The sequence below is a fragment of the Lissotriton vulgaris genome, chromosome 5 (assembly GCF_964263255.1).
Source record: "Lissotriton vulgaris chromosome 5, aLisVul1.2, whole genome shotgun sequence".
Lineage (NCBI taxonomy): Eukaryota > Metazoa > Chordata > Amphibia > Caudata > Salamandridae > Lissotriton > Lissotriton vulgaris.
The window spans coordinates 606,775,584-606,801,402 of NC_141693.1; positions in this window are offsets into that span (position 1 = coordinate 606,775,584).

Here is a 25,819-nt window from a genome sequence, read left to right on the forward strand (position 1 = left end):
TTTCTTTGTTCTGGTGGCCAAAACTCTTTAAAATAAGTGTCAGTATAGGCATTTGTTCTTTGTTGTTTATACCTTAAGCTATGTCATAAATTAAGACAGGCCGAACCAGGCACACTAGAATCCCTAATATGGATAGAAATCAACAAGACTAATCCAGGGGGAACATTTGGGCGCCTTCTGAATGATTACATCCATCAAATGTCAGCTGCCGATCTTTGGGCTCTTAACCCCAGTCAGACTGTTTTTAAAAACATAATCAAAAAAATGTGTAAGACTAAAATCTCTGGCTTCGGACAACGTTCTTGTCACGAAACGCAGTCACTCCTGGGCAGTAGTTAACTCCTACAAACGATTGGCCCCTGCTGCCTACCTCTACACGACATTTGCACTTCATCTAAAGCGCTGTCTGATTGCTCTAAGACTGGGAGATTGGCGCTTTCTCCAAAATCTTCCCATCTGGCGTCGTAAGAAAGAAGACACAACATGCAGAGGATGCGGGTCAGCAACAGAAACAATCTTGCACGTGCTCTGCATCTGTCCCTCATTCAATTTCCAGCGGCGATGCCTCCTCAAGCCAGAATGGAACAGGCTTGGTATTCGGACCTGCAGGCACGCCATCATTGCTGCTATGTCTCCAGATAACATTGTCTTAAACAGAAATCTGTCCAAATTCATTCAGCACGCTTACCGCAACCTAGATAATATGGGCATTGCTGAGGCCACATAGCTGATTGATAAAATGGAAACCTGCACTTTAATAGACCTTGCAATAACGGGGATAGTTAATTTACAAACTGAAAGGTTTTAATTATTATGCTTACGGTCACATTTTATTCTTTTATCATCTTTTATTCATAAAACTGTACACAATGTGATTTGTGCAATCTTTTAAAAATATGTTTTTTATATCTAAATAAAGAATTACTACTACTATCTGCTTTAAGTTTTAAATGCTGCTTAAGAGCATTCAGATCTGCTGTATTCTACCAGGAGTTGTTATTGTTATCGTTTTCAACCTGGAGTGTGTTTAACCCCTTCGATGCTGATGACGGCCGGGAGCCGTCATGGCACACAGCGCTCGTGTGCTGATGACGGCTCCCGGCCGTCATGGCGCCTACCTGCGGGAGGAGGGCTGCAGCTCCACCCGCGTGTCGGCGATTTTTTTTTTTTTACTGCGGGAGGCAGGGGAAGACCTTCCCGTGCCTCCCCCACCCGCCCCCTCCAACGTCACTGATGACGTCAGCGCGCGAGCCGCGCTGACGTCGGCACTTGTTTACTTTCTGTTTCCCCACCGGTGGCCGCCATTTCCAAGCTGCGCCTCGGTGGGGAAACAGGTACGTACAGCGATCTCGCTGCAACAATCTTTCTTTGCGAGGCACCGGGGGACAGAAAAGGGTTTGCCTTTCCCCCCGGTGCCTCTTTTCTGCATTCCTGCTGCACGGTCGTGCAGCAGGAATGCAGAATAGTCTGATTTTTTTGTTTTTTTTTGGGATTCCTCTATCGGGGAGCGGCCCCTTGAGCAAGGGTCGCTCCCCCAGGGGTGCATATTGTTTTACTGTGCTTGCCCCCCCCGGGGGGGGGGGGGCAGGAGATATATTGCGGATTTGTGTAGCCCACTGGACCACCAATGCAACATTGTTTGGGGAGTGGCCCCTTGGGCAAGGGTCACTCGCCTTGGGGGCATGTTTTTGGCGATCTGCCCCCGTGGGGGGCAGATCAAACAACGCTTTTTGTTTTTTTGTAGCCCACTAGGCCACCAGGGATGGGGCAGGAGATATATTGCGGATTTGTGTAGCCCACTGGACCACCAATGCGACATTGTTTGGAGAGTGGCCCCTTGGGCAAGGGTCACTCGCCTTGGGGGCATGTTTTTGGCGATCTTCCCCCGTGGGGGGCAGATCAAACAACGCTTTTTGTTTTTTTGTAGCCCACTAGGCCACCAGGGATGGGGCAGGAGATATATTGCGGATTTGTGTAGCCCACTGGACCACCAATGCGACATTGTTTGGAGAGTGGCCCCTTGGGCAAGGGTCACTCGCCTTGGGGGCATGTTTTTCGCGATCTGCCCCCGTGGGGGGCAGATCAAAAAACGCTTTTTGTTTTTTGTAGCCCACTAGGCCACCAGGGATGGGGCAGGAGATATATTGCGGATTTGTGTAGCCCACTGGACCACCAATGCAACATTGTTTGGGGAGTGGCCCCTTGGGCAAGGGTCACTCGCCTTGGGGGCATGTTTTTGGCGATCTGCCCCCGTGGGGGGCAGATCAAACAACGCTTTTTGTTTTTTTGTAGCCCACTAGGCCACCAGGGATGGGGCAGGAGATATATTGCGGATTTGTGTAGCCCACTGGACCACCAATGCGACATTGTTTGGAGAGTGGCCCCTTGGGCAAGGGTCACTCGCCTTGGGGGCATGTTTTTGGCGATCTGCCCCCGTGGGGGGTAGATCAAACAATGCTTTTTGTTTTTTGTAGCCCACTAGGCCACCAGGGATGCGTGAAAGGAGAGTGATCCCTCGAGCAAAGGTTACTCTCCATTTAGGCCCCACTAGATCACCAGGGATGTGTGTGGGGAGTGGCCCCTTGGGCAAGGGTCGCTCCCCAAGGGGGGCATATAATTTTACAGTGTCTGCCCCCCGGGGGGGGAGGGGCAGGACATATATTTATGTATTTTTGAGCCCCCTGGACCACCAATTTTACTCTGTATGGGGAGTGGCCCCTTGGGCAAGGATCACTCCCCTTGGGGGCATGCTTTTGGCTGTCTGCCCCCGTGGGGGGGCAGATCAAGCCATGCTTTATGTTTTTTGTAGCCCACTAGGCCACCAGGGATGGTTATAAGGAGAGTGTCCCCTTGGGCAAGGGTCACTTTCCATTTTGGCCCACTAGACCACCAGGGATGTGTGTGGGGAGAGGCCCCTTTGGGCAAGGCTCACTCCCCAAGGGGTGCAAATATGTCTATGGTGTCTGCCCCCCTTATATTTTGTATTTTTCTGCCTGCCTGAACCACAGATTTTGTGTTCTATAGGGAGTGGCCCCTTGTGCAAGGGTCACTCCCCTTGGGGGCATGTTTCTGGCAGTCTGCCCCCTTGGGGTAGGCAGATCACGTCGGTATTCTATTTTTTTGTAGGGCCCACTAGGCCACCAGGGATGTTTAGAAGCAAAGTGACCCCTAGGGCAAGGGTCAGTATCCATTTGGCCACTAGACCACCAGGGATGTGTATGGGGAGCGGCCCCTTTGGGCAAGGGTTGCTCCCCAAAGGGTGCAATTTATTTTGGTACATTGAATGTTTGATAATGTATTGGCCCACTGGACCACCAATGAAGCCATGTGTGGGGGGTGGCCTCAAGGGCAAGGGTTTCTCCCCTTTTACAGGGGTGAATATTTTATTTATACTCTTAGGCCCACTTACCCCTTAGCTTTTTTGGTGTATTGTGTGTTGACTGGTGCATTATTTCAATATGTGATTGTAATGTTTTTTCTTCTCCTTTTTATTGTAGTGTAAAGCTTGTGATTCCTGTTTGTGGTTTTGACAGTGGTTGTTCTGCAGTTTTGCGTATTTGCGTTTATTTGGTAAGAAAAACATTTTTGTAGGGTTTACTTCAAATGAGTATTATTGTTATGCATAAATGTCTTTTTTTGTAAGTGCTGTCATAATGGCTGTATTTCTGTTTGTGTTCTGAGCATGAAATTAATTGCGATGTTTTTTGCGTTGTTTTATGTGTAATTTGTTTTTTTACCTTTTTCTTTTTTAGTGGGATATTGTTGATCCTTTCCGTGTCTGTGCAGAGTAGGTGGTGCTGAGTCTAGCTGCTTCTGTCAAGTGAGTGGTATAGTGTTGGAGTATATAGGTCTGTGAGATAAAGCAACATTGTGTTTATTTCTTTTTTTTCAAAGGATTTGTGGTTCACGTGTTTGACAAATAATCTTTTTTAGTTAGCATTATGGCTAGCCGTAGAATGACTGCTCAGCAGGTGATTAGTTTGCTTCTTGAATCTTCCTCTGAGCTGGATTATGAGACTGACAGTGCGTCTGAGGGAGAGGATGATTCAGGCAGTGAGTTTTCTCTCCACATGGAATCATCGGATGATGAATCCAATCTCAGTGCGGACGAAGTGCCTGTTTTAGAGGAGGAGATTGATGTGCCGATGCAGCAAGAGACATCTGGCTTGCAACCTGGTGCTTCAAGCATTCCCATTGGAAGTGCTGGACTCTGGGTTGATCCAAAAATGGTGCAGCCGGTGTTGTCTGACTTTACTGGTTATGCAGGGTGTAAAGTGGATTGTGAAAATTTCTTGCCTATACAGTTTTTTAAGTTGTTCATGGATGATGTCTTTTTGGCTGAGATTGTTGAGCATACTAATTTGTATGCGGAACAGTTTTTGAGGAAGAACAGTGCCAAACTTAGGCCCCACTCTAGAGCTACCCGTTGGACTCCCACAAATCTGGATGAGATGAATAGGTTTTTCGGTTTGACTTTTTTGATGGGCTTGATAAGGAAGCCTTCCCTGGCTTCATATTGGTCTTCCAGTCCCTTGATGGCAACGTCTATATTTCCTGCAGTTATGACTCGTGATAGGTATTTACTTTTGCTTCGTATGCTGCATTTCGTTGACAATGATTTGGCGTTGCCAAGAGATCACCCTGACTATGACCGCCTTTTTAAGATTAGGCCTGTTATTGATCATTTTGTAGATCGATTTTCAGAGATCTATTCTCCAGGCAAAGAAATTTCTATTGATGAGTCTTTGGTCTTGTTCAAGGGTCGTTTACTTTTTAAGCAGTACATTCCTAGCAAGAGGGCACGTTATGGAATTAAGCTGTATATGTTGTCTGAGAGTAGGACAGGATATGTCTCCAATTTACGTGTGTACACTGGTAAGGATTCCACTATTGACCCCCCTGGTTGTCCGTCCACTTTTGGAGTGGCAGAGAAAATTGTCTGGGATCTTGCTAGAGGACTGTTTAACAGAGGCCACCATTTGTACCTTGATAACTTCTACACTGCTTTGCCATTGTTTAAGGAGTTGTTGAAAGTAGACACTTTTGCCTGTGGCACAATCCGCTCTAACCGTAAAGGTTATCCGAAAGAGCTTGTTTGCAAAAAGCTTCAGAGGGGACAGTGCAGTGCCTTGCGTAGTGATGAACTGCTAGCTGTAAAATTTGTCGACAGGAGGGATGTGTACATGCTGAGTACCATCCATGATGAAAGTACTACATCTATGCCTGTTTGGGGTGCTGTTGCTGAAGTGCGTAAACCTGTGTGCATTGTAGACTACAATAAGCACATGGGTGGTGTTGACAGAGTTGATCAGAGGTTGGAACCTTACACTGCTATTCGTAAGTCTTATATTTGGTATAAGAAGTTGGCCATCCATCTGTTCAATTTAGCAACTTTTAATGCTTTTGTTGTGTTCAAGGAGTGTTCTCCTGCGTCAAAGTCGACTTTTGTTCAGTTTCAGGAGTCTGTGATAGGCAGCCTTGTTGTTGTGGAACAGGCACATATTCCTAGAGTCGGAGTGGTGGAGGAAGTGGCTAGATTGCGAGATCGCCACTTTGCTGATTACATTCCTGCCACGCCCAGAAAAAACAATCCCTGTAAGAGATGTAAAGTCTGCTATCGAAGAGATGTGCGGAAGGATACTCGTATGCACTGTGCTGATTGTCCTTCTAATCCTGGGCTTTGTGTGCCCAGATGTTTCAAAATGTATCACACTCAAAAGAAATTTTGGGAGCTACCGTGAGTCTAATGGTGTACTGCCTGGTCTGTAATGTTTTTTATTGGTTATTCAGTTGCATCTGTGGCATTAGTATTTTGTTTTTTAGTTAATGCTGTTTGTAGTTGTAGTTTTATATCTAGTTCCAAATGGTTTGTAATTTTTTTCTTTGTTTTTAAAAAAAAATTATTTGGCGGTGTGCATGGATTGGTGTTTGGCTGGCGGCGTGCATGGACTGGTGTTTGGCTGGCGGCCTGCATGGACTGGCACTTGACTGGTGGTGTGTCTGGACTGGTGCTTGGCTGGCAGTGTGTGTGGATGGGCGCTTGGCTGGCGATGTGCGTGGGCTGGTGCTTGGCAGGCGGTGTGCGTGGGCTGGTGCTTGGCAGGCGGTGTGCGTGGACTGGTGCTTGGCAGGCGGTGTGTGTGGTCTGGGGCTTGGCAGGCGGTGTGCGTGGACTGGTGCTTGGCAGGCGGTGTGTGTGGTCTGGTGCTTGGCAGGCGGTGTGCGTGGACTGGTGCTTGGCTGGCGGTGTGTGTGGAGTGGTGCTTGGCTGGCAGTGTGTGTGGAGTGGCGTTTGGCTTGCGGTGTGCGTGGAGTGGTACTTGGCTGTCTGTGCATGGAGTGGCGCTTGGCTGTCTGTGCATGGAGTGGTGCTTGGCTGGCGGTGTGTGTGGAGTGGTGCTTGGCTGGTGGTGTGCGTGGAGTGGCGCTTGGCTGTCTGTGCATGGAGTGGTGCTTGGCTGGCGGTGTGTGTGGAGTGGCGCTTGGCTGGTGGTGTGTGTGGAGTGGCGCTTGGCTGGTGGTGTGTGTGGAGTGGCGCTTGGCTGGTGGTGTGTGTGGAGTGGTACTTGGCTGGTGGTGTGCGTGGAGTGGTGCTTGGCTGGTGGTGTGGGTGGAGTGGCGCTTGGCTGGTGGTGTGCGTGGAGTGGTGCTTGGCTGGTGGTGTGCGTGGAGTGGCGCTTGGCTGTCTGTGCATGGAGTGGTGCTTGGCTGGCGGTGTGTGTGGAGTGGCGCTTGGCTGGTGGTGTGTGTGGAGTGGCGCTTGGCTGGTGATGTGTGTGGAGTGGCGCTTGGCTGGTGGTGTGTGTGGAGTGGTACTTGGCTGGTGGTGTGCGTGGAGTGGTGCTTGGCTGGTGGTGTGGGTGGAGTGGCGCTTGGCTGGTGGTGTGCGTGGAGTGGTGCTTGGCTGGTGGTGTGTGTGGAGTGGCGCTTGGCTGTCTGTGCATGGAGTGGTGCTTGGCTGGCGGTGTGTGTGGAGTGGTACTTGGCTGTCGGTGCGCGCTGAGTGGTGTTTGGCTGGCGGTGTGCATGGTCTGGTGCTTGGATGGTGGTGTGGGTGGACTGGCGCTCGGCTAGCGGTGTGCGAGTAGTTACTTTTTGTTGGTCACTACACACACTGCTAGGTGAGTGACACTCCACGCAGTCCATCATTTTGTGTTGTTGCAATGTCGGAAATGTGGGCGTGTGAAAGTGATGGGCCCTTGAATGGCGCTGTCTGCTGGTGTGAGTGTTGAAATGTGATGGGTCCGCGGCTGGCGGTGTGAATGTTTTGTATGTGTCACACGTACGAAAGGTGTATGAATGGCCTGTAAAGAGGTTGGTGCCTTGACGTGGCTTTACAGCTCACGAGCTGTGAGTCAGTGGTTCAGTTTATCATACTTTCAATTATACGCAGTGTATTTCATTTTTTTGAAATTACTTGCGAATACAATTGTATGTACTGAATCATCACTCACCCTCGTGCCAAATCCAACCAGAATGTGTGTGTGCTTGCGGATTAGATGGCTGTGCAGTAATGTTTGTCTTTTATCTCTTTCTGAAGTAGGATGTACCTTGTCCCTTATTGTGATTGTTGTAATGTGTTGCTGTTCTTTCTGGATGGTGTCAATGGTCTGGTTTGTATCAGGTATGAAAGGCGCGTGAATGGCCTGTAAAACGGTTGGTGCCTTGTCGTGGCTTTACAGCTCACGAGTTGCGAGTCACTGGTTCGGTTTTTATGCATTTATTTATTGACAGAGCATTTCATTTTTCGAAAGTTCTTGTTAGTAAAATTTTATGTACTGAACCATCACTCGCCCTCGTGCCAAATCCAACCTGTATGTGTGTGTCTTTGAGGAATAGTTAGCCATGCCTTGAATGTTTCACTTTGGAGTAACTCTGTTACGGTGTACATTATAGCTATAAATAACGTACTAAATTTAGTTATTATTGTTAAACCATGGAAGTATATGTCATGTCTTTCTGGTGAATTCTATTGATTTTTATACAGAATCTCCTGCAAACTTGAAATTGTCTGTCACAATTTCCTTGAATCACACGCTCTCAAATTGAAAACTTAATTCTCCACCGTACAATTTGAACCGTTTCCTGTTGCAGCCACTATGCCTACCCACGCAAGTGAGGTACCATTTTTATCGGGAGACCTGGGGGAACGCTGGGTGGGAGGAAATTTGTGTGAGCCCAGTGACGCCACGCTTTCCCACACAAAAAAAGTGTGTCAAAACTGATTTTTCCATCAAAAATTGTGGTTTGCAAGGGATTCTGGGTAAAGGAACGTTGGAGGATCCACGCAAGCCATACCTCCTTGGAAGCCCCCGGGTGTCTACTTTTCAGAAATGTGTGGGTTTGCTAGGTTTTCCTACATGGCCGCCTCGCACGGGGCCAAAAACCCAGGTAACCCCTCTTTCAAAAGCTGGTGGGATTGACATTCAATACCACCAGCTTTTGAAAGAGGGGGTACCTGGGTTTTTGGCCCCGTGCGAGACGGCCATGTAGGAAAACCTACCAAGCCCACACATTTCTGAAAAGTAGACACCCGGGGGCTTCCAAGGAGGTATGGCTTGCGTGGATCCTCCAACGTTCCTTTACCCAGAATCCCTTGCAAACCTCAATTTTTGCAGAAAAAGTCAGTTTTTTCACACTTTTTATGCGTGGGAAAGCGTGGCGTCACTGGGTTCACACAAATTTCCTCCCACCCAGCGTTCCCCCAGGTCTCCCGATAAAAATGGTACCTCACTTGCGTGGGTAGGCATAGTGGCTGCAACAGGAAACGGTCCAAATCGTACGGTGGAGACATTACAATAACCAATAGCAAGATTACCTTCTTTTTTTTGGGGGGGGGGGACTGAGTTTTTGGACCGGGGCTCGGCGGGCATCTTTGGAAACTACCAAACCCAAACAGTTCTGAAAACTAGACACCCGGGGGAGTCCAGGGAGGTATGGCATGCGTGGGTCCCCCAATGTTTTCCTACCCAGAAATCCCTGCAAACCACAAATTTAGGTTAAAAAAACAGTTTTCCATACATTTTTGCGTGGGATCGCCGTGTCGGCACAAATGTCCTACCACCCTGCGTTCCCCTTGTTCTCCCGAGTAAAATGATACCTCACTTGTGTGGGTGGGCCAAAGGCCTGTGACTAAGGCAGGGGGGCTTAATTTGTTACACTGAAATACTACTTTTTTCAACATTCGTTTTTGGCCTGTTCTGCTTTGGGGCACCCACACAAGTGAGGTATCCTTTTACTCGGGAGAACAAGGGGAGCGCTGGGTGGTAGGACATTTTTGCCGGCACGGTGATTCCACGCAAAAAAGTTTGAAAAAGTGATTATTTTCCCTAATTTTAAGGTTTGCAAGGTGTTCTGGGTAGGAAAACGTTCGGGGACCCACGCATGCCATACCTCCCTGGACTCCCCCGGGGGTCTACTTTTCAGAACTGTTTGGGTTTTGTACTTTCCTAAGAATACCACCGAGCCCCGGGCCAAAAACTCAGGTGCCCCCCCCCCCAAAATCAAGGTTGTTTTGCAATTTGGTATTGTAAATTCACCACCGTACAATTTGAACCATTTCCTTTCGCAGCCACTATGCCTACCCACGCAAGTGAGGTACCATTTTTATCGGGAGACCTGGGGGAACGCTGGGTGGGAGGAAATTTGTGTGAGCCCAGTGACGCCACGCTTTCCCACGCATAAAAAGTGTGAAAAAACTGACTTTTTTGCAAAAATTGAGGTTTGCAAGGGATTCTGGGTAAAGGAACGTTGGAGGATCCACGCAAGCCATACCTCCTTGGAAGCCCCCGGGTGTCTACTTTTCAGAAATGTATGGGTTTGGTAGGTTTTCCTACATGGCCGTCTCGCACGGGGCCAAAAACCCAGGTAACCCCTCTTTCAAAAGCTGGTGGGATTGACATTCAATACCACCAGCTTTTGAAAGAGGGGGTACCTGGGTTTTTGGCCCCGTGCGAGACGGCCATGTAGGAAAACCTACCAAGCCCACACATTTCTGAAAAGTAGACACCCGGGGGCTTCCAAGGAGGTATGGCTTGCGTGGATCCTCCAACGTTCCTTTACCCAGAATCCCTTGCAAACCTCAATTTTTGCAGAAAAAGTCAGTTTTTTCACACTTTTTATGCGTGGGAAAGCGTGGCGTCACTGGGTTCACACAAATTTCCTCCCACCCAGCGTTCCCCCAGGTCTCCCGATAAAAATGGTACCTCACTTGCGTGGGTAGGCATAGTGGCTGCAACAGGAAACGGTCCAAATCGTACGGTGGAGACATTACAATAACCAATAGCAAGATTACCTTCTTTTTTTTGGGGGGGGGACTGAGTTTTTGGACCGGGGCTCGGCGGGCATCTTTGGAAACTACCAAACCCAAACAGTTCTGAAAACTAGACACCCGGGGGAGTCCAGGGAGGTATGGCATGCGTGGGTCCCCCAATGTTTTCCTACCCAGAAATCCCTGCAAACCACAAATTTAGGTTAAAAAAACAGTTTTCCATACATTTTTGCGTGGGATCGCCGTGTCGGCACAAATGTCCTACCACCCTGCGTTCCCCTTGTTCTCCCGAGTAAAATGATACCTCACTTGTGTGGGTGGGCCAAAGGCCTGTGACTAAGGCAGGGGGGCTTAATTTGTTACACTGAAATACTACTTTTTTCAACATTCGTTTTTGGCCTGTTCTGCTTTGGGGCACCCACACAAGTGAGGTATCCTTTTACTCGGGAGAACAAGGGGAGCGCTGGGTGGTAGGACATTTTTGCCGGCACGGTGATTCCACGCAAAAAAGTTTGAAAAAGTGATTATTTTCCCTAATTTTAAGGTTTGCAAGGTGTTCTGGGTAGGAAAACGTTCGGGGACCCACGCATGCCATACCTCCCTGGACTCCCCCGGGGGTCTACTTTTCAGAACTGTTTGGGTTTTGTACTTTCCAAAGAATACCACCGAGCCCCGGGCCAAAAACTCAGGTGCCCCCCCCCCCAAAATCAAGGTTGTTTTGCAATTTGGTATTGTAAATTCACCACCGTACAATTTGAACCATTTCCTTTCGCAGCCACTATGCCTACCCAGGCAAGTGAGGTACCATTTTTCTCGGGAGACCTGGGGGAACGCTGGGTGGGTGGAAATTTGTTGATCCACGCAGATTCCGGAACTTTCCACCACAAAAATGTGAGGAAAATGCGTTTTTTTTCTCCAATTTCTTAGCTTTGCAAGGGATTCTGGGTAAGAGAACCTGGGGGTAGGCAGTCGAGTGACCCCATCCTGAATTCCCCTGGGTGTCTACTTTTCAAAAATGTATAGGTTTGCTAGGTTTCCCTAGGTGCCGGCAGAGCTAGGGTTCAAAAACAAAAGGTAGTCTCTTTGCCCAAAACGTGCACAATTTCACTGAAAAATTGAGTTGTGACCACGTTGCGTTTTGCACTGTTTCCTGCAGCAGCCACTATGCCTACCCAGGCAAGTGATGTACCATTTTTCTCGGGAGACCTGGGGGAACGCTGGGTGGGTGGAAATTTGTTGATCCACGCAGATTCCGGAACTTTCCACCACAGAAATGTGAGGAAAATGCATTTTTTTTCCAATTTCTTAGCTTTGCAAGGGATTCTGGGTAAGAGAACCTGGGGGTAGGCAGTCGAGTGACCCCATCCTGAATTCCCCTGGGTGTCTACTTTTCAAAAATGTATAGGTTTGCTAGGTTTCCCTAGGTGCCGGCAGAGCTAGGGTTCAAAAACAAAAGGTAGTCTCTTTGCCCAAAACGTGCACAATTTCACTGAAAAATTGAGTTGTGACCACGTTGCGTTTTGCACTGTTTCCTGCAGCAGCCACTATGCCTACCCAGGCAAGTGAGGTACCATTTTTCTCGGGAGACCTGGGGGAACGCTGGGTGGGTGGAAATTTGTTGATCCACGCAGATTCCGGAACTTTCCACCACAGAAATGTGAGGAAAATGCTTTTTTTTTCCAATTTCTTAGCTTTGCAAGGGATTCTGGGTAAGAGAACCTGGGGGTAGGCAGTCGAGTGACCCCATCCTGAATTCCCCTGGGTGTCTACTTTTCAAAAATGTATAGGTTTGCTAGGTTTCCCTAGGTGCCGGCAGAGCTAGGGTTCAAAAACAAAAGGTAGTCTCTTTACCCAAAACGTGCACAATTTCACTGAAAAATTGAGTTGTGACCATGTTGCTTTTTGCACTGTTTCCTGTCGCAGCCACTATGCCTACCCAGGCAAGTGAGGTACCATTTTTCTCGGGAGACCTGGGGGAACGCTGGGTGGGTGGAAATTTGTTGATCCACGCAGATTCCGGAACTTTCCACCACAGAAATGTGAGGAAAATGCGTTTTTTTTCCCAATTTCTTAGCTTTGCAAGGGATTCTGGGTAAGAGAACCTGGGGGTAGGCAGTCGAGTGACCCCATCCTGAATTCCCCTGGGTGTCTACTTTTCAAAAATGTATAGGTTTGCTAGGTTTCCCTAGGTGCCGGCAGAGCTAGGGTTCAAAAACAAAAGGTAGTCTCTTTGCCCAAAACGTGCACAATTTCACAGAAAAATTGAGTTGTGACCACGTTGCGTTTTGCACTGTTTCCTGTCGCAGCCACTATGCCTACCCAGGCAAGTGAGGTACCATTTTTCTCGGGAGACCTGGGGGAACGCTGGGTGGGTGGAAATTTGTTGATCCACGCAGATTCCGGAACTTTCCACCACAGAAATGTGAGGAAAATGCGTTTTTTTTTCCAATTTCTTAGCTTTGCAAGGGATTCTGGGTAAGAGAACCTGGGGGTAGGCAGTCGAGTGACCCCATCCTGAATTCCCCTGGGTGTCTACTTTTCAAAAATGTATAGGTTTGCTAGGTTTCCTTAGGTGCCGGCAGAGCTAGGGTTCAAAAACAAAAGGTAGTCTCTTTACCCAAAACGTGCACAATTTCACTGAAAAATTGAGTTGTGACCACGTTGCTTTTTGCACTGTTTCCTGTCGCAGCCACTATGCCTACCCAGGCAAGTGAGGTACCATTTTTCTCGGGAGACCTGGGGGAACGCTGGGTGGGTGGAAATTTGTTGATCCACGCAGATTCCGGAACTTTCCACCACAGAAATGTGAGGAAAATGCGTTTTTTTTTCCAATTTCTTAGCTTTGCAAGGGATTCTGGGTAAGAGAACCTGGGGGTAGGCAGTCGAGTGACCCCATCCTGAATTCCCCTGGGTGTCTACTTTTCAAAAATGTATAGGTTTGCTAGGTTTCCCTAGGTGCCGGCAGAGCTAGGGTTCAAAAACAAAAGGTAGTCTCTTTACCCAAAACGTGCACAATTTCACTGAAAAATTGAGTTGTGACCATGTTGCTTTTTGCACTGTTTCCTGTCGCAGCCACTATGCCTACCCAGGCAAGTGAGGTACCATTTTTCTCGGGAGACCTGGGGGAACGCTGGGTGGGTGGAAATTTGTTGATCCACGCAGATTCCGGAACTTTCCACCACAGAAATGTGAGGAAAATGCGTTTTTTTTCCCAATTTCTTAGCTTTGCAAGGGATTCTGGGTAAGAGAACCTGGGGGTAGGTAGTCGAGTGACCCCATCCTGAATTCCCCTGGGTGTCTACTTTTAAAAAATGTATAGGTTTGCTAGGTTTCCCTAGGTGCCGGCAGAGCTAGGGTTCAAAAACAAAAGGTAGTCTCTTTGCCCAAAACGTGCACAATTTCACTGAAAAATTGAGTTGTGACCACGTTGCGTTTTGCACTGTTTCCTGTCGCAGCCACTATGCCTACCCAGGCAAGTGAGGTACCATTTTTCTCGGGAGACCTGGGGGAACGCTGGGTGGGTGGAAATTTGTTGATCCACGCAGATTCCGGAACTTTCCACCACAGAAATGTGAGGAAAATGCGTTTTTTTTCCAATTTCTTAGCTTTGCAAGGGATTCTGGGTAAGAGAACCTGGGGGTAGGCAGTCGAGTGACCCTATCCTGAATTCCCCTGGGTGTCTACTTTTCAAAAATGTATAGGTTTGCTAGGTTTCCCTAGGTGCCGGCAGAGCTAGGGTTCAAAAACAAAAGGTAGTCTCTTTGCCCAAAACGTGCACAATTTCACTGAAAAATTGAGTTGTGACCACGTTGCGTTTTGCACTGTTTCCTGTCGCAGCCACTATGCCTACCCAGGCAAGTGAGGTACCATTTTTCTTGGGAGACCTGGGGGAACGCTGGGTGGGTGGAAATTTGTTGATCCACGCAGATTCCGGAACTTTCCACCACAAAAATGTGAGGAAAATGTGTTTTTTTTTCCAATTTCTTAGCTTTGCAAGGGATTCTGGGTAAGAGAACCTGGGGGTAGGCAGTCGAGTGACCCCATCCTGAATTCCCCTGGGTGTCTACTTTTCAAAAATGTATAGGTTTGCTAGGTTTCCCTAGGTGCCGGCAGAGCTAGGGTTCAAAAACAAAAGGTAGTCTCTTTGCCCAAAACGTGCACAATTTCACTGAAAAATTGAGTTGTGACCACGTTGCGTTTTGCACTGTTTCCTGTCGCAGCCACTATGCCTACCCAGGCAAGTGAGGTACCATTTTTCTCGGGAGACCTGAGGGAACGCTGGGTGGGTGGAAATTTGTTGATCCACGCAGATTCCAGAACTTTCCACCACAGAAATGTGAGGAAAATGCGTTTTTTTTTCCAATTTCTTAGCTTTGCAAGGGATTCTGGGTAAGAGAACCTGGGGGTAGGCAGTCGAGTGACCCCATCCTGAATTCCCCTGGGTGTCTACTTTTCAAAAATTTATAGGTTTGCTAGGTTTCCTTAGGTGCCGGCAGAGCTAGGGTTCAAAAACAAAAGGTAGTCTCTTTACCCAAAACGTGCACAATTTCACTGAAAAATTGAGTTGTGACCACGTTGCTTTTTGCACTGTTTCCTGTCGCAGCCACTATGCCTACCCAGGCAAGTGAGGTACCATTTTTCTCGGGAGACCTGGGGGAACGCTGGGTGGGTGGAAATTTGTTGATCCACGCAGATTCCGGAACTTTCCACCACAGAAATGTGAGGAAAATGCGTTTTTTTTTCCAATTTCTTAGCTTTGCAAGGGATTCTGGGTAAGAGAACCTGGGGGTAGGCAGTCGAGTGACCCCATCCTGAATTCCCCTGGGTGTCTACTTTTCAAAAATGTATAGGTTTGCTAGGTTTCCCTAGGTGCCGGCAGAGCTAGGGTTCAAAAACAAAAGGTTGTCTCTTTACCCAAAACGTGCACAATTTCACTGAAAAATTGAGTTGTGACCATGTTGCTTTTTGCACTGTTTCCTGTCGCAGCCACTATGCCTACCCAGGCAAGTGAGGTACCATTTTTCTCGGGAGACCTGGGGGAACGCTGGGTGGGTGGAAATTTGTTGATCCACGCAGATTCCGGAACTTTCCACCACAGAAATGTGAGGAAAATGCGTTTTTTTTCCCAATTTCTTAGCTTTGCAAGGGATTCTGGGTAAGAGAACCTGGGGGTAGGTAGTCGAGTGACCCCATCCTGAATTCCCCTGGGTGTCTACTTTTCAAAAATGTATAGGTTTGCTAGGTTTCCCTAGGTGCTGGCAGAGCTAGGGCTCAAAAACAAAAGGTAGTCTCTTTGTCCAAAGAGCGCAAGATTTCACTGGGAAATTGAGGTGCGACCACGTTGCGTTTTGCGCTGTTTCGTGTCGCAGCCACTATGCCTACCCACGCAAGTGAGGTACCATTGTTTTTGGGAGACCTGGGGGAACACTGGGTGGGTGGAAATTTGTTGATCCAAGCAGATTCCAGAACTTTCCTCCACAGAAATGTGAGGAAAATGTGTTTTTTTTGTCAAATTCGTAGGTTTGCAAGGGATTCTGGGTAACAAGACCTGGTGGTAGGCAGTCAAGTCACCCCATCCTGAATTCCCCTGGGTGTCTACTTTTCAAAAATGTATAGGTTTGCTAGGTTTCCCTAGGTGCCGGCAGAGCTAGGGTGCAAAAACTACAGGTAGGCACTTTGCTAAAAAAGGGTCAATTTGTAACTGCAAAATTTAGGTGTCACCACTTTGCATTTTGCGCCGTTTCCTGTCGCAGGCACAAGGGCGACCCACACAAGTGAGGTACCGTTTTTATCGGGAGACTTGGGGTAATTCAGATTTGTAAATCAACTGTTATTACCAATTAAGCTTTTGCGCATTTCTCCCTTTCAATGAAAGACATTGTGTAACAAAAAAATAATTTTGAAAAATGACCAATAATTCTCATGCTAGTATGAGTATTCCCAATTTTGAAAATTAGCAATAATATACTGTTTCTGAACTCTATATTTTGTACCCAATTCAGAAATACATAGGTGTCTTTCATACAGATTTTTCCATGTATACATTTTCCAAGACAAAGTGCTCTATACCCAGTAAATGAAAAAATACCATTGCAAGTTGCTGCTCAGTTTTTGGATCTGGGTTCGTCGGGTTCTTGGTGAAACTACAAGTCCTATATATCCCCACAACCAGGAAGGTCTAACGGATGTAACGGTATATTGCTTTCTAAGAGCTGTCAAAACTAGAAAAAGTTATAGGTGAAAACGTTGAGACAAAAGGCTGTTTTTTTCAACAAATTTTCAATTATTCCAATATTTAACTGTTAGTTTCTATAAAGAAACCTTCATGGATTTAGACAAATGACCCCTTTCTGAATTCAGAATTTTGTCTACTTTTTGAAAATGTACAGCTTTCTAGGATCCATTATTGCTTTCAAACTCATTTCTACCATTAACTGGAAGGAGGTGGAAAGCTCTAAAAATAGCAAAAATAGGCTATGTCCCAGAAAAATGCCAAAACTGTGTGAAAAATGTCGGTTCTCTGACAAAAGACTGTCATTTCCTAAAAGCTGAGAAAATGGAGATTTCAGCCCCACAAACCCTTTTTTGATAACATTTTCAGGGAAAAACCCAGAGGCTTTCATTTGCAGCCCATTTTTCCCATTTTTCTGAAAAAAACAAAAAAATCACTATATTTTGGTTAATTTCTGGGACCCCTCCAAGGTAATCCACAAACCCTGGGCACCTTTAGAATCCACATGATGTTGGAAGAAAAGGACGCAAATTTGGCGTGGATACCTTATGTGGTCAAAAAGTTACAAGGGCCTAAGCGCGCACTACCCCAAATCGCCAAAAAAGGGCTTAGCACAGGAGGGGAAAAGGCCTAGCAGCGAAGGGGTTAATTTACATGGAGCTTGTGATGGTTCTTCGACCAACTTATCCTGCCACCTGCAAGGTTCTCCAGCTGCAGTGATAGATACAATTTTTAGGCAGCTTTCTAACGGAAGCTATATAATGTTGAATGATCACAGCTGCTGTGGCATGTTGCCAGGAACAGCCTATCTCGTAACTGTGTCAGCCAGGGTCACTTGTTGTATGCAAGTATTGTTTTCTAAAACTAAGACTGACAGGGAGTCGCCGTTATGGCCTTCACTGAACATCTCTTCTATAGGAATTGATACTTTTAGCAGAATGAAAGTCATTCTTTTACAAAAAACTGTGCCACTGAAATCGTCCAAAGAGACATATGAACTACAAGTTGCAAGGTCCTCTGCAGATATACATGCCCTATTATCGACAAACTGCCCTGTACATTTCGTAGAAATGTTAGGTCGTATTTTAAACACGTCTGATACCAGTGGTATTGTACATGTATTTATCCCCTTCGATGCTGATGACGAGCTCAGCTCGTCATCAGCCACGGTGGTCGTGTGCTGATAACGAGCTGAGCTCGTCATGTATCGCGGCTTTTGGAAAAAAAGCCGCATAGCGCAAAAATAACCCCCGCACGCATGTGGTTAAGACAGTTTTTTTTCGGGACTGTTAGAACCTTTTGAAGCAGTCCTCTGCATATTCCCAAACTTCGTGCACTCTGTATTCGGCGGCCTGCCTCTCATATTGGGACTCGCAGCAGGAATACTATGGGGCATATTACCAACGTTTAGCGATATTTACCGCTAACGATGCTTAGCAACAAATATTTTAACGCTCAGTATCGCCGGAAATTACCGCAGAGATAACTTGCTATTAGCAAGGATTATCTCAGTAGTGATTAAAATCCTCGCGCTAACTGCCAATTGAGAGATTATCGCTGGAAAACCAACAATATTCTCTCGAAGTTTGGCGTTAGCTTGATAATAGGGGCTCACAAACTTAGCCATGATATCCTCCTTCCATAGGATATCATGGCTAAGTCAGGAAAATACAAGGTGTAAAAAAAGCAGTGCTAACCGCGGTTAACGCTGCTTTTTTTTTAATCACTAACAGGGTTAGCGAAATCCTTGATAATAGGAGAAATGTCGCTTAACAACATTTCTCCTATTATTTTTCTCTGGAACGCCCCCTTTGCATCTCATTAGAGATGCAAGGGGAAGCTTAGAGAAAAAGGGTGCTAACATGCGCATTTGCATGTTAGCACCCTGTTGCTGATAGGGAGATAATTTTATCTCCGCTTTCTTGGCTTTTAAAGCCAAAAAAGCAGAGATAAATCCCTTGATAATATGCCCCTATGTTTGTTCCTTCTGCTCTGATATGGCAAGTCCAGTCACCAGCGACACCGAGATTACCTTAGAGAACAATCTCCTGGCAATGAAATGTCGTGAGCGCATGATACAGATTCTGGGCCTGGCTCGTTTAAGAGACCTGAATACCACATAGTTTCTATCACTCCGACCAATCTGGCAAGATTGCATCTTACCTGTTCTACGATGCCTGCTATGTGGAGAAGAATGTGTGTTGGACATCTGTCTAACACTCCCATCAGCACTGCCAATGGATGTTGATACTTTGCTTGGTTCAGTAACGGCTCATGCATTGTGTTGTCCCCAGAGGCTACCAATCCTGATGACGGCTTTCGTTGAGGTCTCACAGACATAATCTGCTGACGGTGAGATACGCGGATCGACAGGTACCATCTCCATCTTCTTCGAACATTGCTAATGCGGCTAACGCTGACGGCGATGCTTCACATTTTTGTGCAATCGGTTTACTTAACTAAGTGGTCCACTTTCACCTACTGTGGTAGACAAAATCTTTACGAGCTAGGAAGATTTGATGCTTTCTCCAAACAACGAGAATGACTTTTGAAGTGAGCACACAGCATTCTATGGGACTATGTATTCGACCTTCACTTTTCAAAACAAAACTTCCAACTTTAGAACTCTATTTTTCTGCGATTAAACTTTTTCCAAAATTGAACTTTTTTTGGGGCAAAAAGTAATCTGCTTAAAGTACAACTGTTCATAGAGAACAAGAATTCTTTGAATACTTCCAAGAGACAATATTTGACCTTGTCCACAACCAAAACAATTTATATATTCTGTCATGGAAGGGTCTCGATTTTTTCTTCTGTACGAGCCATTTCATAAATATACTTTCATGATTCATTCAGATAGCATTTCCAATGTCATACTAGATGCTTTGAATGAAAATATTGCTTTCTAAAATGTGTACAGCACAAATGCTCATTTTTGTGTACAATCATTTCGAATGCATTTTATGTATTTTGGGTGGGGTTTTTACACATCATGCTTTAGATATTTTTTAAATGCTTAGATTTTAGTAATGTCGAACATAATAAAGTGGAGTGGGTGTTGTATGGCGTTTTAGGACCTGAGCGAAATTTACCCATTCATGCCCTTATATAGGTACAATTCACATTGCCCTAATATAGGCATAGAAATCATACCCATATTTAGACATAGCCCATGCAGTCCAAATACAGGCATGGTTACTTCCACCTGTTCCAAAAAGCCACAACGATTTCTTGGAAAACTCGGCTTAAGCAGTCAGGGACATCCCCTTTCTTGAATATTGATTTGTCTAAGAATTCATGGAGTTTTCAAAGAAATATCATTCCCTTGGGGTTCTTTGATGACGTTGTTATGCACGACTTTACTAGGCACCTTCAAGGTATAAATATGCCTACACTTGCCATAGCAAACACATGGTGGTTCGGAGCAGCTCGACTATCTACTTGCCCGACGCAGCTCACTACAGCAAGTGCCAAAGGAAGCCGACCCTCCAGCTGACGCACTGATCGAGAAGCTGTCCTTTCTCTTGCTGAGAATCCAGCTCCAGTGTTTCCAAGCTCCCCTCGCGGGGTGTTGGGAAATCGTGTCCCGAGACAGAGATACCAGACCTTCTTAATTCTAAAACCAAGGTACGGAGCTGATTAGACCCTAAGAGAAATCTTGGATAGATTCTTGACAAAGAAACTAAACCTATGCTATACCACACTTACTTCTTTCCTAGTAGTAGACTTAGGTTAGGTACATTGGGGTAGACGTATTTTAGAAGCACCAGTTGAGGACTTTTAGCCTTTGTTATTTATGTATGTATTTATCTATGGTTTAAGAAACCATACAATGCTTTACAGTATTATTTTATAATACTCTTCCTGCTGTACGCATTATACTTTGCAACCAGTATTATGATTGTAGCAGTTCACTTTACTTCCATGAGAAAGAAGACTGTTCAATAAATCCTTTTATTGAAAACTCCCATCTCTCTATTTCTCTGCACCTATGATGAAACAAAGCATGCACGATTGACTGGGGAAAATATCTATCTATTGTTTCCACGACTCTGAAGATAAGTTTATTCTTGGGGAAACAAAGTTGTCATGTTCATGCGGTTGTCAGAAACAAATCTCTTCATGTGAATTGAAGAATGTTTCTAGTGACCTCTGAGCTAGCTGGCACTCACAATTAAGTCTAATATATTCAATAGAGACCTAGTAGACATAAGTCCTACGTCAAATCTATAGGATATATTATTCCAATGTGCAGAGCCCATTGGGAATATAGGAACTACACTACAGTGCAGGAGGCATACTGGTAGCCTATTGGCTAGTGACTACTTCATCCCCCCAGGTCATTTTCTAGGCATACATATGGCCCAGCCAGCACACTGAATCTCAGATCACTTCTGGACTGGAGAAAGCACAGAAGAAGGACTGTCCTGCTGACCCCTGTACCTGTAAGGAGAGATTGTATCAACCGCTAGACTGCAACTGCTGCTCCTTGGGCTAGCAAAGAGAGGACTGTACCTGTGGTGCCTGGATCATGGAAAAGTTGATCCTGAGACCTAGACCAAAATCATGACCCCAAGGCCTAGAAAATCTGAACTTGCCTGCCCTGGCCAGTCACAAGCTATTTGCAAGGTATTGCTGCTGACTTCTGACGTGCAGCTAAGAAGACCTCCACCCCAGACTCAAAAGTTGCACCTCTCTTTGCTGGAGTCAGGAGAGTCCAAAGAGTGTTGTTTGGTCATCAAAGGTGGACACTAGCCCTCACCAAAGGATATCGCTGCATTCTCTGTGTCTGGAGATCGTTAGCCTTCTACTGGCTGAAAGAGGAATTCAACTGACTCCCAAACCCTGTGGTCAATGTCACCTCACCTTACCCATGGACTGAGGAATAACTCCAGGAAGACCCCTGTCGACCACACAGAATCCAAAGCAACTTTCAGCATCATCAGCATCATGCATCCCTCATCAGGACCACTCCCTTGAAGTCTATGGCGGTCTTTATGTAAGGTGTGAAACTGGACTTGAGACTGCTTTAGCGACCAGGTAACTGTCCATATACTCAAATACTCGTTATTAACCCCCTGACCTTTTCCCTGTCAGAATTGATTGACCAACTCGGACCGTACTAGCCGAACACAACTCTTTCAGGCATTTCAAAAATGTGCAAATGTTACACTTACCAATGCTTGTTTGCGCTTTGGACTAAAAGACGCAAATTAGGTTTTCTTTAACAATCTATATCCCTGGAACCATCTGGTGGATTTTGCTCATCTTGGTGTCTAAAAATTCATAAATATATCATCAATTTTTATAAATTGGTGTTGGATTTCCTTCGTGTTGCTTGACTGTTTTATTTCATTGTTTGGTGCTTCTTAATGCTTTACACGAGTTGCTTTGTTCAAGCCTGGTTGATCAAAGTCACAGCTACCCAGGGTTGAGCTAGAAGTTTTACAAAAGCCCCTGGCTGGACCTAAGACAGTTTTGTGATTTTATTACATGTTGAGGTTGCACAAACCTAGAATATAATGCACCGTCATCCTCACAAAAGTAAACAAGGGTAATGTGGTGACCATAGACGGGAAATGATCAAAAGTGATGAGAGTTGCATTTTTTTTCCAAGAATCTCCCCGTGTCTCCTGAAGAGATGCTCAGGTAAAAAAAAATGTACAATGGTTGGCAATTGTGAATTGTGTATGATAAGTATTCAGTGCAGAGTAGTGTTTAACCCCTTCCATGCTCATGACGGAATGGTTCCGTCATGAGCATCGGGTGGCCTGTGCTCATGACGGAACCATTTCGTCATGAGCCAATAGGCTCATTAGAACCTTCAGCACAGAGCGAAAATCCGCGCCGCGCTGAAGGGGTTAAAATGGGCTGGTACTGTCCTGTACGGAGTACCAGCGCTTTTTTATTTTGAGAGGGAAAATATTGGCACTTCTCTTGAGTGACGTAATACTTTTAATGGGAGAGTACCTGCACTTCTCAGAAACAAGCAGGTACTCTGGTACAGGGTACCTGCACTTCTATTTCACCATTTCAAGCACTGTTTCAGAGTTCAGGAAAATGTTTGTGCATTAGAAAATTATCATTCTGCAGCAAAACCTGGGGAGCTCATAGGATCACACAATCATAATAGGGAAGAAAACGTGTTTAACAGTGGACTAAGGGGCATATTATCAAGCAGCAACGATAAATAACAATGCCCGCTCTTAGCGAGAACTTTGTTATCGCCGGCTATCGCTGGCAATTATCGCCATGCTATAGCTGTATTAACAACGCATAGCGCAATGGCAATAATTTTACACTGATAGCGGTTTTCCATGGAACATCGATGGTTTTCCAGCGATGTTCCATGGAAAACGCTAATAACCTTGCTGATATGACCCTGTGGACCCTCGGTTTTCGCCAAAAACTAACGTCTGCTAAAATGCGTTGGCCTCCTTGTAAATATTGCGATGTACATTTAGCAATAATTTACAAGGTAGTCAGTCAGGGGTACACCCAATGATGCCCACTTTGCATCTCATTAGAGGCGTCTGGAAAATTGGTGCTAACATGTGCTAATACATGTTAGCACCACCTTGTAAATAGGGCGATAAAAATATCTCCGCTTTAGCGGTAAAAAAAGTGCAGCTACAGCGGCGATACTGCCCTTGATAATATGTCCCTAAATCAGTCCGAAAGTAGTGACAACACTGCTGAAAGTGTCAAAAGTTTTCCAAGATTCAGGAAGCCTTTTTGGAGGATTTTGCAAAATGTTGCTTTACATCTAAATTTTGTAATAATTTGTGCTGGTGGGACTAGTTTCTCCTGCATATGTTGCTTGTTGGGAAGGAAAGGTATGTGCTATATCTGTCCCCTTCTTAACATTGTTCTTGTAACCTTATCTGCTCTTTTGTCTTTCATCCTTCCCTCACCCTCAGCCATAGAACATTGTTCCCTTTTCCCTCCTTTAAAATCCTCATGTGTGAAGGTTCAACTGTGTTGGTTATGAAGACTTGGGTGGATGAGGAGATGTAGATGAAGTGGGAATGTTATTGAAACCTTGAAATAAAGTATTTAACATATCAGAGTTTCTTCCCTTGATGCTACATAGGGACCGATTCCGATGCGGTTAGGAAAGCATTCCCACCTAGGGTCCGATTACGATGTGGTTAGGAAGACCTCCTAACGGCATTTGCTCCTTCTGAATTGGATCAGAAACATGTCTTCTCGACCGAGGGCCAGATTACGATGCGGTTAGGAACATAGGCTCCCATAGAAATCAATGGGAGTTCAACCAAAATGTATCTGGAAGCATCTGATGCATCATACTTGGTCGGTCGGACTCTCACATCCGAGTCGGTTGGAAACCATTTCCAAACCGATTAAATCGGAAAGATTTCCTAACCGCATCCAAATCAGGCCCAAAGTAGTAATTCATTTCCAGGAGTCAATATTTTGTAGGTAGAAGGCCATTTCCAACAATAATGTACAGGTTTTGAGAATGTAGTCAGCACAGTGGAGGCTTTTGGAAAATACTAATTTATGGTTCATACCTCTGTTGATTGTGGAAGATGAGATATTGAGAAAAGGAGTGCCTTCAGTGCCCAGTCTTCCTGCTGCCATACTGATATACAATCTGAGATCTAGTATTGATAACAGGTTGTTCATTGACATAACCATGAAAAGAAATATTAATTGCCAATATTTCAGTCTTGCTTCATAGATTGTGCTCAACCAAAATGGTAACAAAGCTGTCTTGCCAGGCATGTGGCATACAATCTCCTTTCTTTAAGCCTAGAGGCTCAACAGAAAAACAGCTTCCGATGTGAAACATAAGTTGCCAAACATACTTGGCATTAACATCGATACAAATAAGAACAGAGTCATCCCAGGTCCGATTATTATTAAAGCTTGTTATGAAGGATTTATGTGCCATTCAAGCTACCCAAAGTCCTCTGTTTCTTAACCCAATTAAATTCTGATGGGATTGGAAAGCTATTGTCGCCTTCCTCTACCTTAAGAAAGCATTCAACAAAGTTCCTGTTTTTCGACATCCAGATCCAATGCAACCAGACCTTGTTGAAGACGACTCATCCAAAACTGCGCTAGCAGCCATACGGCTTCAATGGCGGGGGATCCGTTCCTTACCTGACGTTCTGACCTCTGTCCCATTGGTCCTTTTTGCCTTTGAAACTGTTGGGGCACGGAACACCATAGACCTCAGAAACGGTGTGTCTTTGTACTACTTCCCGTAATTTGCCCCGCCCCATTTTAGAGTCCACAGAAGTTTCTGAGACAAACCTGGATACTTTCAGTTATAAGCAAGATGAACACTTGACCATCAAAGAAATACACCTGACATGGTTCTGCATGCACAGCATGTTCTGGACAAACAGTCCCTTTTCTGAGATCAATATGCTGCAACGGTTTTCGAGGAAGCGTGTATTCCTGTTTGAATTCCATGCACTCCTTGCCCCACCTTGGATGACTGTCTCCACAACTGGGGATGATAGCCGCTTCAAATCTGCAGTGGGGTTGTCAGTGTGGCTGGGTGCCCTCAGGAATCTCTTTTTCCTAGACCTGGTGGATCTGAACGTAACACAGCCTTTGTATTTTGATTTAATGATTCTCTTATTCTTTTCCTGCAGATTGCTTACCAGTTTATAAGTGTTGCTTGCAAGGTTGGATTAACCAGTCTTTATGGGCACTGTTTCCTTAGTCTTTAGAAAGAGTTCTACACAACTATCACAGTATACAGCCTATACGTTTCAAAGACTCTAAGGGGCTTATTTACACAGAAATGGAGTGGCACGGCGGCAAATGTTGCAGCGCTGCGCTCCGCCATTTCCAAAATGCAGGGACTCTCTGGGGCAGATTTGCAAGCCCCTTGCGCTGCCAGTAAAGTCACTTTTTGTGTCGCACTGGTAGCACATTTCCCTGCCCCATATTTACAAGGACAGGAAAAAGCCACCCTGCCTGGGTTTTCCTGTCCTTGTAAATATGGCCCCTTTACAGGCAGCGCTTTGATTGAAAGAGCGTTCCATGGGTGCTGCTGTGGGTGTTCCCACACAACACCCATGGAACCTAACACATGTCCAGATTTATGAGGAATCGTAAATCTGGAAATGGGTGTGAATGCTACGCCTCCCCAGGGGAGGCATAGGAAGGCGCAACGAGTAGAAATGTATTCATTTCTCCTTATTTTTGTTTCCTGTTTCTATGCGTGCTGCAATCTGCAGCACACATAGAAAGAGGAAATCACCTCTAAATGATTGCTGATGTTCAGGAAGGGTTCCCTTACTGCACATAAATAATCATTGGAACAATGCTGTTTT